The following is a 15758-nucleotide window of genomic DNA, read 5'->3' on the forward strand; positions in this document are numbered from 1 at the left end:
CTTTCCATCTTCCTTTCTTTCAAGACCCACCTTATAAAACACCTTTTTGCTCAAGCTTTTGATAACCCCCTCCTGTTATCTCCAGTGCTTTGATGTCCATTTTTTCATTGTGTCTCTTTGAAATGCTTTGGGACATTTTCTATGTTAAAGGCACTATATAAATACAAATAGCTGTTGTTGTTCTGAGGAAGGGAGACAGCACATGGACTTGTTTGATGTTGTCATGCAGGCCCCCACCTGCCAAGAATGAGACACATTAATTTCGCCACATGGACATTAAACTTCAAATTGTTGCTGGGAAGAAGTGAAGGCCTGATGCAAGGAATTGCCAGGCCTGGTCGGAAGGACATTTTTTTTTGCATAATAGCAGACACTGCTTGGAACCAGTCCCTGCTCCCAATACACAGAACAGATGTGGTCAGACCAGTTTAGTCACATGACTATCTGGCTGTTGCAGAGTTTTGAACTGAGAGTTTTTAATTGGAGAAACAGTGTTTGAAGGCAGAAAACTTTTGACTCCTGGACTGAAGCAGAACTCCTCTCCTCCTGTCTGCTCCCATCTCTTTCTCACCAGCTTCAGAATCCATTGAAGACACATGAACCCCAAGAGAGAAAAGTCTCCTACAGTGAACAATGTTTAAGAAGAATACTGGGCCCCAGTGATAAGCAAGAATTACCTATAAGCAAGGACTCTACAGTGAGCTTGAAGAACCGTAACAACTCTTCAGATATTGCCTCAAACCTTTCCACTTTATTTTTTCTTCTGCTCGTTTCTGTCCCTATTTACATGTGCGTATCACGGATGCGTGCTACCGTGGGGCACAGCGTGTATGTGTAGGCATTAACTGAATTAGAGTTTAAGTTTAAGTTTTAATAAATTTCACCTTTCTTCTTTAAACCCAAGAAAGCCTGTTTGTGCTCATTTCTTTACCTTATAATTGGAAAGTGGTGAACAAGGATTCACCAAGGGGGAGCTAAAAACACAGTGTGCTTAAAAACAAAACCCTGTTACAGTCAGACCAGGTGAATGCTGAGAGGGACCCCTTTCTCACCTGGTGTTAACAATATTAAATGACCATTCTATGCATGCAAGAGTGACACAGTCGCAGTGCTCGGTAAAGGCAATCCACTCTTGCTTGAGGCAAATCCTCCATTCTCCTCTGTAATTATGGACAGTATGCTTACATTCAGCTTGTACAGATTAGTTAGACCACACTGGGAGTATTGTGAACAGTTCTGGTCTCCATGTTAGAAAACGGATACAGAAGCACTAAAAAAGATTTATGAAAACGATATCATAACTGAATATTTGTAACTATCAGGAAAAGTTGAACAGGTTGAGGTTCTTTACTCGAGAAAAGAAAATACCCGATAGAGGTATTTACAATTATAAAAGGGTTTGATAGCATTGATGTAGAGAAGATGGGGTCAACATTAGATAGCCCCTGAAAACAACAGCAGGTATCGCAAATGGCATTCCTTCCAATACAGGCAGCACACAAACTTAATGCTGCCTGCTCATTTAAATTACAGTATCATACAGCCCAGCATTAAACACACTGTTGAATGGCTGCACACCGCACCAGGGAACACCACTGAAAGATAGCCTGCACTACTTAAAGCCAGCATGCGTCTCTTAAAGGGAAGGTCTATTCTGGCTGGAGCAAGAGCTGGAAGTCATTGAGGAAGATATTCTGAGCAGGAAGAACACTGACTAATGGTTCAGCAGGACAAAGAGTGGGCTTCAATGTTTTCCGATGCAGCACTTGTTGTGAAGATGCTTCTACATTTTTGTTAAGTTTTTTTTGAGAACTCATATTTAAATTATGGAGATGGATTCATTGGAAGGTTAACGATTTCATAGAAGCTGGACTTTGCTTTGTTGATAGTTCATTGAAAGGACAATGAGATGTTGTTTAAAAATGACCTTGCTGGAAGTCATGTGGTTTAAGCTTAATAAACAGCAGAAACCTTGGTGACCTGGGGAAGATGTTTACAGAGAAGCCACATGTCAAGATTTATGGAGGTCAAGAGGTTGACTTTCTGTTTTGGGGTTTTGGATATTGTTTTCCAGTCAGTTGGGGTGTGGACTGTTTGAAGACAGTTGGTTTTGCCTGTCAAGTGAAAAGGAACCACCCAGCTCACCTCTTTCTCTACCTCGTTGAAGAAACCCTGCAAAGATCCAGTGTGGGAGAGCTATAATCCCTGGTGCTGCATCTCTCCTAAGAAGCTGAAAAACCCTGTGATCCAAGTGTGCTGGCTGAAATGCCTGATGCCACATGTCTCCTGAAAAGCCTACCAGATGATTTCTTGACACCTCCAGACGAGTTCCTCCTGAAAAGATCCCAGTGAACCATCTTTGTATACCCGGATGCCAGACAAAAAAGGACAACTGACATCCTTCCATATCTTCTCTTTTTTTTCTTCAAGAATTAGCAAGTATTTGGCCAAAGTATTTTTTTTGTTTTTTCTTGTAACAGATCTGTGCAGAGAGAATTTCTGTATTTCTTACAGTGTGTGTGAATGTGTGTGTGGGGAATTTAAAAAGGGAACGTTTATATGTTCAATCTGTGTGTTAATGCTTTACTTTGTTACTGGATAAGTCTTGTTTGATAATAAATTGATAATTTTGTTGTTTATTAAAGAAACCTAGTTGGTGCATTTTATTCTGGGATGAAAAGTAGAGTATTTAATTGACTGAATCGGTAACTGGTAAACATTTTAAAATATAAGTTGTAACCTGAGGAGAAATGGGACTAGAAAAGATAGTGCTCTCTCCCACCTCAGTCGTAACACACTGGATGTCTTGGTGCAGGAGGAGAGTGGTCCTCTACTCACAGGTGGCCGGGAGGCACTCCAGACAAGTGCTGTGAAGGCAGTGGGAGTGGATAGGCATCATGGTCAATACCAGCAGTGTAGTCCCAAGGACCTGGATGCAGTGCAGAAAGAAGTTTAATAACCTCACATGAGTGGTCAAAATCAGTGAATTCATTTTCAAAGGCTATACCCTTTACGACTGAATCACCAGCCTCAGACATTAATCAATTCACCACCACCACTACACTCACTTACCAACATTCTCTATCATTGATGACATACATTCATTATTGCACCTCACGCTGACACACTTGGCACTGCTGCAAGCCTCACACCCACATCTTACAGCTTGTACATACTGCCTGCTATTCAGCCAAGACAGCCACATCACCCAAAAACATTGCAACACACTCACTGACACTCTCCCCTCTCTCTTGCAGGACAAAGTGGCATAAAACCAGAGACAGCAGCATCTACCTGGTGGGGGACAGGCACAGCTGCATGTCCTCACCCCCATCATTGGAGTGGCCTTGACTGAGGCCATGGCAGGGATGAAACCATCGAAGGTATGATCATATCATATCCTCTTTCTCACATCTCACTTCCCTCTCATCCCACAGTGTCTCCCAATTTACAAGCTGCAGCTGCTGTAAGCATATATCTCCCCTCGCCACATACCTATCCTTGTACCTTTCTCCCGTCAGATACCCAAGAACTGCAACCTGGCCAGGCAATGATGGAAAAGTTCATTACTGCAAGGAGTGGTTGAGGCGACCAGCATAGTTACATTTCAGGGGAAGCTAGCTAAATACATGTGGGGGAAAGGAATAGAGGGATATGTTCATAGATCATAGAGAGATACAGCACTGAAACAGGCCCTTCGGCCCACCGAGTCTGCGCCAATCAACAACCACCCATTTAGTCTGTGCCGACCAACAATCACCCATTTAGACTAATCCTACATGAATCCCATATTCCCACCATTCTACACTAGGGGCAATTTATAATGGCCAATTTACCTATAAACCTGCAAGTCTTTGGCTGTGGGAGGAAACCAGAGCACCTGGTGGAAAAGCACACAGTCACAGGGAGAACTTGCAAACTCCACACAGGCAGTACCCAGAACCGAACCCGGGTCCCTGGAACTGTGCGGTGCTAACCACTGCGCCACTGTGGGGGTTGGTTAGTGAAGGGTGGAAGGAGGTTCGTGTGGAGAATATACACTGGCATGGAACTATTGGGATGAATGTCCTGTTTTTTGTGCTGTAAATGCTGTGCAACTATATATACATATATGCATAATATTTAATTCTGTCACCAGGTATCTATGATGTCCCTGTCTCCCTATTTCTGATGGCCAGGGACACCGAGATGCTACTGCCCTCCAGTGCTTCCTCCTCTGCAGCTGTCTGCTGTGAGTTCTGCAGAGGTCCATCTCCATTTTTCTCCTTCTCCTTTGTGTTCTATGCTCTTTTCCCTTGCAATAGGGGAAAGAGCAGACCTGTGAGTGACTGCAATGGTATGTACTCACCTGATGGATGGAGTGCATTTGATGAGGGTGACTATCTGGGAGAGGTATCGAATTGCATAAGGATGAGTGACAGTGGTGAATAGATGGATGGGGATGTGAGGAAATGCAAAGAAAAGGTTGGGTGTGCTTGCAAGGTAAGTGAATGTGAGGAGTGATGTGTTGTAGTAGGCTTGACAAGGTAGAGTGATGGGGTGCTGATTTAATGTATACAGCAGGTTGTAGGTGAATGTGCAACTATACTCAACTTTCCTGAACTACTTAGGTCATTAAAATGCTTCCTGTACTGAATCCAGGAGGGTGGCACACTGCTCTTGCTGTTGACCTCCTGGGACAGCTCCAGCCATGTCGTCTTTGTGACAGAGCAATAGGTTTCTTCCTCCTGTTACTGGGGACGAGTATCTCTCTTTTGCTCCTCACTGCTCCCAGAAGTATAGTAAGGGAGGGATCATTGAAGTAGGATGCAACTCTTAACCATCCTGAATCCACTGTCAACATTCTTCCTCTCTTGATTCCAACTGCCAATTCCTCCAAATTCAAACTATGGATTTAAATATTGGAATTGAGATCGTGCCACATCATGCCTGCTGCCACGTAATTGAACTGCAATAATAGAAACAACCAAAGCAATGTTTTGCCATTGCCACTGCCACTGGCACACATCATTGAAATGAAACAGGGCAGATTAGCCTATTTGAGTAGTGAATGTTTTTTGGAACTTGCAGATTTGTTAACTGCTAAAAATAATTTTTCTTTAAAAATCTGGACATAAATCGCTAATGAGATGCCTGCAGAAAAATGCCACTGACAGATGTGCTGAAATTACTACATGTGATATGGGACCTTTACCTCCACATCTCCTCCCCTGGTAAAAGTGCTGTTCTCTCTTATACTGTGGTCTTCTTTCTATCACAACATGTGATACAAGTGCTTCTCATGCCAAACAAGGTTTCTATCATTTGTTTCCTGCATCAATAGATTGAATATTGACGTGAGAAATGTCACCAGAGGTGGCTTGGAAAGATCTATCCACATAAATATTTAATGCTGTAATAATGGTCACAGTCATGGGTAAGCAGACCTTGTATTTGATCCTGTCTGCACCTCAAACACAGAACTCTGCAACAAATTCCCTTGTGAAGCATGGATGGCAAAGGCAAGCCTCTTCAAACATCTTCAAGTAGTTACGTTTAGCTCTAGGCACTCAACACCACTGTCACCATCCCTGTCTATATCCTGTCCCACTAAAAGGACAGATCCACCAGAGGTGGCAACACAGTTGCATACAGTTGGGAGGGAGTGATCCTGGGAGTCTTCAATAATGACTCCAAGCCCCATAAAGTCGCATGGCATTAGGTCAAATATGGGCAATGAAACCTTCGGATGATTATTACCTACTGCCCTCCCCCAGCTGATGAATCAGGACAAGTTGCACACCACTTGAAAGAATCACTGAGGGTAGCAAGGGTACAGATTGTACTCTGGATTGAGGACCCTAATGTTGATCACCAAGAGTGGCTCAGTAGCACCACTTCTGACAAAGGTGGCTGAGTCCTGAATGGCATAGCTACCAGAATGGGCATTCAGCATGTGGTGAGAGAACCAACACGAGGGAAAAATCTACTTGACCTCATCCTCACCAATCTACCTGTTTAGATGCATCTGTTCATGACAGTATTGATAGGAGTGACCACCAGAGAGTTCTTGTGCTGACAAAATCCTGTCTTCACACCAAGGACACCCTTCATCGTGTTGTGTGGCAATCCCACCATGCTAAATGGGATAGATTAAGAACAGATCTAGCAACAGAAAACTGGGCATCCAAGAGGTGCTGTTGGCCATCAGCAGCAGCAGAATTCTATTTAACCACTATCTGTAATCTCATGGCCCAACATATCCCTCACTCTGCCATTACCAACAAGTCAGGCAACCAAACTTGGTTCAATGAGAAGTGTAGAAGAGCATGACAGGCGCAGCACCAGGTATACAAAAAAATGAGGTGCCAACCTGGCGAAGCTACAACACAAAGCTACATGCATGTTAAACAGCAGATGCAGCATGCTATAGACAGCTGAGTGATCCCACAACCAACATTTGAGGTCAAAGCTGTGCAGTCCTCCCAACCCAGTCATGAATGGTAGTGGACAATTAAGCAATTAATGGGAGGAGTTGTATATCCTGTCCACAAAAAGCAGGTCAAATCCAATCAGGCCAATTACTGCCCCATCAGTCTACTCTCAATTATCAGTAAAGTGATGGAAGGTGCCATTGACAGTGCTATGAAGCAGTACTTACTCAGCAATAATCTGCTCACCGATGCTCTGTTTGGATTCAACCAGGACCACTCGGCTCTAGACCTTGGTCCAAATATGAATAAAGGAGCTGAGTTTCAGAGGTTGAATGAGAGTAACTGTCCTTGACATCAAGGCAGCATTTGACCACATGTGGCACTGGTAAAATTGAGGTCAGTAGTATCGGGAGGAAAACTCCCAACTGGCTGGAGTCAGACCTAGCATAAAGGAAGGTGGTTGTGGTTTTTGGTGGCCAATCATCTTAGCCCCAGGACATTGCTGCAGGAGTTTCTCAGGACTGTGTCCTAGACCCAATTATATTTATCTGCTTCATCAATGACCTTTCATGCATCATAAGGATAGAAGTGGGATGTTCGCTGATGATTGCACAGTTCAGTTCCATTTGTAACTCCTCATAATGAAGTAGTCTGCCAACTTGCAGCACAACCTGGACAACATTCAGTTTTGGGCTGATAAGCACAAAGTAATATTCATGTCAAAGAAGTGCCAGGAAATAACTAACTCCAACGAGAGCAAATCTAACCAGCTCCCCTTGTCATTCAATGGCATTACCATTGCTAAATCCCCCACCATAAACATCCTGGGGAGTCACCTTTGACCAGAAACTTAACTAGACCAGGCACATAAGTACTGTGGCTACAAGAGCAGGTCAGAGGCTGGGTATTCTGCAGCAAATGACTCACCTCCTCACTCCCAAAATCCTTTCCACACCTACAAGACGCAAGTAATAAATGTGATGGAATACTCTTGACTTGCCTGCATGGGTGTAGCTCCACTAAACACTCAACAATGACTTAAATTTAGATAGCACCATAATGCAGTAAAACATCTCCCAGGTGCTTCACAGGGGTGTTACAAAACAAAATTTGATACCGAGACACAAGGATTTATTAAGGCAGGTATCCAAAAGCTTGAACAAAGAGGTAGGTGCTAAAGAACATCTTAAAGGAGAAAAGAGAGGCAAAGAGGAGGAAAATGCAGCCCATTTGATCTGCACCCATCCACCATCTTAAAAATTCATTCCCTCCACCACTGGCACAACATGACTGCAGTGTGTATCATCTATATGATACCAATGCTTCTTTGACAGCACCTTTCAAACAATTAACTCTACCCTCTGGAAGGCCAAGGGCTGTAGGTGCAAGGGAACACCACCACTTCCAAATTCCCTCCAAGCCACAAACTATCCTGACTTGGGCATATATCTCCATTCTTTCATTGCCACTTGGTAGAAATCCTGTAATTCCCAATCTCGCAGCATGTGGGCGCACCTTCACTTCAGCGGTAAGGAGGTGGCTCACCACCACTTTCTCATGGACATTTATGAATGGACAATAAATGCTGGCCTTGCCAGTGATATACACATCCTGTGAATTATTAAATTTAAGAACTCCTGAGATAAGGTGAGTGGGCAGCAAATGCCTGAGTTGCAATCACATCTACTTTTATTTTCTCCGTCAATTCCTAAAATGTGACTGCAAACACCAAGTAATCCACCAAGGACTTTGTAAGTATGTGAAAAGTAAAACAAACTTTAAATGTTATATTATACTGTCAATCATACCTTTCAGAACAAACCTTTGAAAGGCCAGTGCAATAAATCCCAATAGTGCCCATCTGAAAAAAAACGCAAGCAGCAGCAAAAAATTGAACGGGAGAAAAAGATCATTGATTTTTGCACAGGGCCAATTTATATTTCATTAACTAAAATTAAAGAGATGGACCTCACTAAATTTCATGCTAGGTGATTCAGGCATTTGAGGTACTTTTCCAATTTGGTAGAGGGTATTCGTAGTATGCGAAGGTGCACTTTGTGCGAACATCGTTGCTTAACTAGCTATTCCCATTTCCGTAATATCAACACGAAAAGCTTGTCATTTCCTCAGTGTACTGTAATAAAAAAATTCAATTTTCCATGTTCCAAATGATTATGTCATGAAATCAGTAATCATTATTCTGAATGTGTGCACAGTTTCTAAACAGTGTTGACCTCACTGTGACAGATTTGCAGTTTGTCGATTACATTAAAGAACAGAAAATGTAGCTCAGTACTTTTCTGGGCAGAGGGTGCACATTCATCAACACTTCAGCAGCACCAAATTGCCTGACATCCCTTCTTGAAGACGAATATAAAGGCTGACTAGGAGAATATATATTATTTGAAATGGGCTTTGTACAAACGGCTATTAACAATTTACTTTCATTTCATGTTTGTTAACTGCCACACTTAGAAACAGATGTCCTTTCGTGAATATAAATTACCTATCACTATGGTTACTGATCACTAAGCAGACACAATAGTAGCACAACTATAATGCACTGTGCAAGAAAATAGTATCAAATGCATTGGGTTAAAATTGGTTGTTATGGTAACGGACTGCAGTTTGAGCCAACCTATTTACTTAGTTTGGGTGTGTGTCTGCAAACTAATAAATCATAATTGTTTGTGACTGATTTATTATCTGATGGGAGGTTGCATGTAAGTACAATTTTTCTTTTTTCAGTAAAGCTGTTCTAAATCATTAACTGCTTTATAAAAATCCCCTGAGTGTTGAAAACGCTCAAATGATAGCCTTGGCAAAATGGTTCAATAATTTTCAAATATGAAAAGCAGCCAAATGATAAATAAAAGTATTTAATAAATTATGGTTCTTTATAACTCTTGTTAGTACAAATTTAGTGGTACATTTAACAAACATTCACTAATTTAGCACTACTTATAGTCTGATCAACTTTCTCTTTATTTTCATTTTTAAGGAGATTATCAGTTATATTGTTAAATGTGATGCTAGAAAGTGACAGTAAAGTAGCATAGATCGATTCATTCAAAAAGTTCACTCCTTTCATGTGAGGAAGCTGCTATCTGTGCCTCCCTTCAGAGTACAAATGAGATTGTAGTTACACTTAGTGAGATTCACAGGTGCTAACAACTTGATGTCCTACCAGTCTGTGGCACAACCACCCATGAGGGCACCATGCCACAAATTACCTTTTTTCAGAATGCTTTTACTACTAGAAACTTTAAGTTACTTTGGAATGCTGAACTTAACTTTTTGGTTGGAGGGACATCAGCATTTTTGGTGTAAATACTGTTTTATTTTCAATAGAATTATATAGAAACAGGCCATTTGTCCCAACCAGTCCATGCCAGCATTTATGCACCACTCGAGCTCCGTCCATCCTTCATCATCAAACTTTATCGGGATAACCCTCTATTCCCTTCTCCCTCATATGTTTATCCAGCTTCCCCCTAAATGCACATATATTATTGGCCTCAGTTTCTCCTTGTGGTAGCAAGTTCCACATTCTCACCACTCCAGTGGTAAACAAGTTTCTTCTAAATTCCCTATTTGATTTCTTGGTGACTATCATATTGATGGCCTCTAGTTTTGCTCTTCCCCACAAGTGGAAACATTCTCTCAGTCCACTTTATCAAACTTTACATAATTTTAAAGACATCTATTTGGTCACCTCTCAGCCTTTGCTTTTAAAGAGAAAAAAGACCCAGCCTGTCCGTCCCTTTCTGATAGAATAACCTTGTATAATAGATATAAGAATGACACCTTCTGTACAAGACATTTTGCCCTTCAACTTTTTCTTGGATTTCTGAAGCCACAGGGACCAACTATGAATGAAAGCACGGACATGGCCTTTGCAAATGCAACTCCCAACAAACTGTGGGATGAGTGCAAGGGCAGCCGAGGAGGACGTTTTTCCTATTTGCTTCTAACAAGAAAGATCCTATGAATCACTCAGAAATCCACAATAAAATGGTTGAGACAGTGGACTCAGCTTTGTGGTGAGAGATAAGAGATGTAAATCTCCCACTAGCCTCTGGCATTGTACGCTTGAGTGCTTGCGCAATAAGGGACTAGTGGAGTGTGAAGACCAGTTGAATCTAGAGTTTAGTTTTAGCAGGTGCTGATAACTTGCAGTAAGTCTACAATTATATTTGAGTGATTAAGTCACTAAGCTGTTGTGTTTGGTTTCATTAACTTTTAAGAGAAACTGTCTTAAATTTAGTGTTGGGGGTGCGGCAACTGAAGTCCTTTATATGTGGTACCAGTATGATGTGGGAGATCCTGGGTGCTGTGTGTGTCCAGGATCATCACACATTAAGGAGTATCTCTGATTGTTTGCCCTCCAATTTAAAGTTTCTGATCTTGCGGAGAAGCTAGCAAAATCCGGTCAAATACAGGGTGCTGTCCTTGGAATGCAAATTTCAGGAGGTAGACACCCTGCACAGAGGGGGCTGTTGAGGGAAGTAGGTGACCATCATTTAGGGTAGAAAGAGGAGTCAGGAGACAATGCAGGCTTCCCCTGAGAGTGTTGAGACCCATGTGAACCTGCCCTCATAATTTAACCCTTTTTCTCTTGTTTCATGATGTTGAATCTACACTGGAATAAAAGGGCCAGTTTGGGATTGGCTTCATTTGAACAGAGCACGTGGCATATATTTCTGGAATTCTGCGCATTTTCTTCTGAGCAGGTTTTATCTCCCTCCTGGCCAACAAACACGTCATTTATTTTTTAATTTTTAGCCTTTCTGAAAAATTTCGTCATCCATTTAGATTCAATATGTTTCAGTCTATCCTTATTGATTTTAACATGTATTTGTCTCAGATTTTCATCATTATGTCTTTAAAATTATAGGGGCTGATTTTCCTGGGTATAGCATCCCAGGACTGCCCAAACAGGTGTAATGAGAGGAGAGCCACAATGTCGGGTTTCTTTTTCCTTGCAGCTGCACTTTAACTTTCTGCAACGTTAATTGTAAAGGTATGCATCGCTGCACCAAAAGAAGGTCTGGAATGTAAATTGAAAGATTATGTCATATTTATAATGCTATGATGAACTGCAATCTGATTTCCTGATTTGCAATGAGTAACTGTCTTATCAGCTGGTATGAAGTTATTTACAGCCAAGGAAAGAGCATTCAAGCGTTCAGCATCGCAGTCCATCAGACTGTTGATCAGCCTGCAAATTCTTCCACCACTTAACACTATCCTCCAAGGGAAAATGTAAAGATGTGAAAAACAAACAAACCATAGCACTCAAATTCTACAGCAGTTGAGATTTTGATGGGACTGCCAGGGACATAGATTTTATAACTCAGTATCCTCTACATCAGTGCATGCACCAGCTCACAGATGCCTTGCTGACCACAGCAAATCAATACATCTTATTCTCCATGGATACCAGTGAGCAGCAAGTGCATGTGCTTGGCTTTACAGACTCAGTGGCATGTCCAATATGCAGGGCATTATAGACCCATGTGACCCTGTGAGCTCTCTGAGTAGTGCACCTCAACGAATTTGAAAGGCTATTAATTCCATTATGTCCAGCTAATCTGTGATCATTGGCACAAAACTATGCAGGTGAATGCCAAGGTCGTTGGCAGCTTTCACAACACCTTCATCCTTATACAATGAACAACTCCATTGTTATTTGAAGAAAGTCAAGGAACAAAGGGCTAGTTGCTAGTGTACCTTGACTGCCCACTGTTGCTGTATTGTCAATTGTGAGGTTCTGTTTAATCTACTGTAGAAGTGATAAAATGAAACTCATGAATCCACCAGAATGGCCACTGGATTCTGCAGCAGAGATTCTGATGCCTGGGCCACTCTGGGGATGTCCTAGAAAATACTCTGGTAAAGCTATCCAGGAGCATACCAGCACCATGCGTGCTCCATAACATAGAAATTCACAGGACATCCAACTGGAGGATCCAGAAGTTGAACAGACAGGGGAAAAGCAAGGGAAATTACCAGGTGAGAAAGAAAAGGCTCCTGAGAGATTATAAAACTGTCAGATTTCTATTGCCGCACAATCTCCAGAAATATCATTCTGGAAACTTACTCTTAAACATGTCATCCAACATAAGGCCTAGATTCTAGCCCTTCCTCTGCAAGAAATCATTCTTGGAAAAACCTATACAGAATCCATCAAGGGTCCCTGTCACCATTATTCTAATTCATCTGAAACAGAAGTGATAAAGGACTTTGCATGCAGTATAATCTGTAGCCAACACATTTATTGTACAGATATCCAATTTGCAATTGTCAGTTTAATTTTTTCCAGCACAGTACTTTCCTTTCTAACAGTGAACATGGATAAATAGTTTGGTATTTCATCTAAGCAATTCCTCCTGGGTAGAAACGGCAGGAGGATGGCAGCTGTCTGTGCTCAGGCTCCAAAGTGGCACTTGGTCTCCATGGGTTTACACACTACATGGACCAGTTTCAGGCTTCAGCTCATGTATTGTTGCAGACAGGCAAGGTTGACCTTCTTTCAAACTCTCATGCAGTCAAAGAGATTAAGCTTAGATTATGGAAATGAAAACCTCTGGAGAGAGAGAGTGCCATCATGCACTGTATGTTACAAGCTGCTGCTTTTTTCAGCTTCTTTGACACACTGCTGATCTATGAGTTGAGAGACCCCAGAACAGGAGCATTGTACAAGGCAGCTAATATTTCCCTCCTGGTTTTAGCAACCTCTTTTGCAAGCACGTCCATTGCAGCAATTTGGGCATTCTTGGGAGAACCTAAGACTGGTCTCAGCTGTGAGGGGCTATGCAGAAGATGGCCCTGAAGCTGTCTAATGCTCTAACATGTCTATAGGCTTTCTGTACTGTGCATTAGAACTCCACACATGTAGAATTCCACATTTGTCACCCTGCTGTAGAAACTGCAACAGACTATTATGCTCAGAAAACATTTTCCTTTTGAAAGTAGGTTTTCTGTGTCTACTGTCAGTGCTGCTGGACGAGAGGCTGTTGTCCTCAGATGAGGGACATCCTCTTCTTCCTACTGTTGCTGTTCTGTGCTCAGTATTACAGTGCTTCCATTGTACTTCATGTAGAGGTAACTCAGCTGCTGCATGCTGAGTCTTGGGATTGTGACTTGCTGTTTTCTGCAGGATGTTTGGATGCCTCTGCTAGCTGTGCCATTCCTGTGAAGACTGAAAGCATGATACTGACTGGTGTAAATGCAGAATGAACTTAGGGTATACTCAACCATCTATGTCATTGCTTTCATCTTCTAGGAAATGTTGCGCTAAATTTTCGAGGCTGTTTAGCATGCCGGCCCATTATCAAAGTTAATAGTGTTTTTGATGATTATTAGGATTGGGAAGAAGGGAAGGCAAGAGGCCAATGATTCCTCAGGAGGGTTTGTCCCTGTATTCTGTGCTTGCATCTTCATTTACCTTTCTTCAAAAAATAATTACTTCTTGGGTTGGAGCATGTCCTCCTCTGATAGTGTCAACCCTGGCTCAGTTGGTAGCACTCTTGCCCCCTGAGTCAGAAGGTTTGTGGGTTCAAATCCCATTCTAGGAGACAGTGCTGCACTATAGGAGGTGCTGTCTTTTGGATGAGATGTTAAACTGAGGCCCTGCCTGCCCTCTCAGGCGGACATAAAGGATCCATTGCACTATTTCGAAGAAAAACAAGAGAGTTATCTGTTGTCCTGGCCAATATTTATCCCTCAATCAACATCACAAGAAAACAGTTTGTCTGGCCATTATCACATTGCCGTTTGTGGGAGTTTGCTGTGTGAAAATTGGCTGTTGCATTTCCTACATTACAACAGTGACTACACTTCAAAAGTACTTCATTGGCTGGAAAGCGCTTTGGGACATTTGGTAGCGGTGAAATGCAAATCTTTTTTTAGTGGTGGCCTGCCTTCTGTTAAAAAACATTTTCTCCTGTAGAGACATATGAGACTTTCATTACTATAACATTAGTTGGTTCATCTCTCTCAACATTAAGAAGGAGTAGTGAGGTTGCAGTTGCTATTACTTAAAACTGTTCTATGCATTAGATTTCAAGTACTTGTGTGGAGTGAATGGAATTATTCCTAATTGGGCAGGAGATTCTGCAGGCTTACATTATGTAGTTCAGCTGAGGAAATAACATTGTATAATAGGATATGCTAGACTATTGTGAAGGGTCTGCCAAACAGCTTTGTGTATGTATAATAGTCTTTACTATTTACTTTAATTATGTTACTTTTCCGAGGTGCTGCCATTAATTTATTTTCTGCATTGCATCCAAGTCCTGTGGACAGTGCTGCCAGGGTCAGACTCCTTTTGCCATGATCTATGTGCCACAGCCTTGAATACCTTTCTTCCATGGCAGGAAGGCATGGCATCATTCCTTTGCTCAATTTCTTGCAGAAGCTGCTTAATCACTTCATCAGCAAAGCAGGTATCCTTACGTGGCCAGCCCTTCTATTTGTTATAGTGATGGATTGCACACTGGCACCAGGAATTTCTTTGAGGCTTCTCCCAATTGGCTGCTGTAACTTTGATGGTTAACATGCAGAAGCTTCGGATAAACCAAGTAAGTGCGAGTTCACCAAAGTTATGGTGGCTGTTTAGGAGAAGCCCAGGAAATTTCAAGTGTGTATTTTTAAACCAGCTACAAAAATCTTTCTCCTCTGTACACTTGCTTTAAAATGATCTACCAGCAGAATTACTCTTATCAGAAACACTCCTGGATATTTAGCTATAAGTTACAGGGTTACAGAATATTAGATTTTGCTCAGGCTACAGTGTTTCCTCCACAGGCTCACCCAAACAACCAAGATTCATCAGCCCCTTTAAGCAGCTAGAGCCTTTAATCACTTGCAAAAGCATAGTAGTTTCCCAAGATTTTGGCTGGCTAATGGCCGACAAGGGCTATTCCCTTCAGACTTAGCTCATTACTTCTGTTAGGAAGCCAGGCACAGCTAACCCACAACAAAAGTTATGCTTCCACCAGAAACATCATCGAACGGACAGTCGGTGTGCTTAGGCGATACTTCCGCTGCCTGTACCATTCAGAAGAAGCCTTGCAATACAGCCTTGAGTGGGTATCCAGATTTGTGGTCATCTACTGCATGCTCCATGACTTTGCCATCAGAAGTGACCAGATCTTACCACCACCTTGGAAGCAAGAAGTGCAGCAGGAGCAGGAGAAGGAGGAGGAGCAGTGTGAAGACAAGGAAGAGCAGGAGTGGTATCGACCACCAGTGTCCCTAGCTAGCAAATCCCTCAGAGAGAAACTCCTCGAAGAGTGCTTCACCTTAAACCATCCCTCTCATCCTCAATATACCAACCAT

Source organism: Heterodontus francisci, chromosome 5, assembly GCF_036365525.1.
Source record: "Heterodontus francisci isolate sHetFra1 chromosome 5, sHetFra1.hap1, whole genome shotgun sequence".
Classification (NCBI taxonomy): Eukaryota; Metazoa; Chordata; class Chondrichthyes; order Heterodontiformes; family Heterodontidae; genus Heterodontus; species Heterodontus francisci.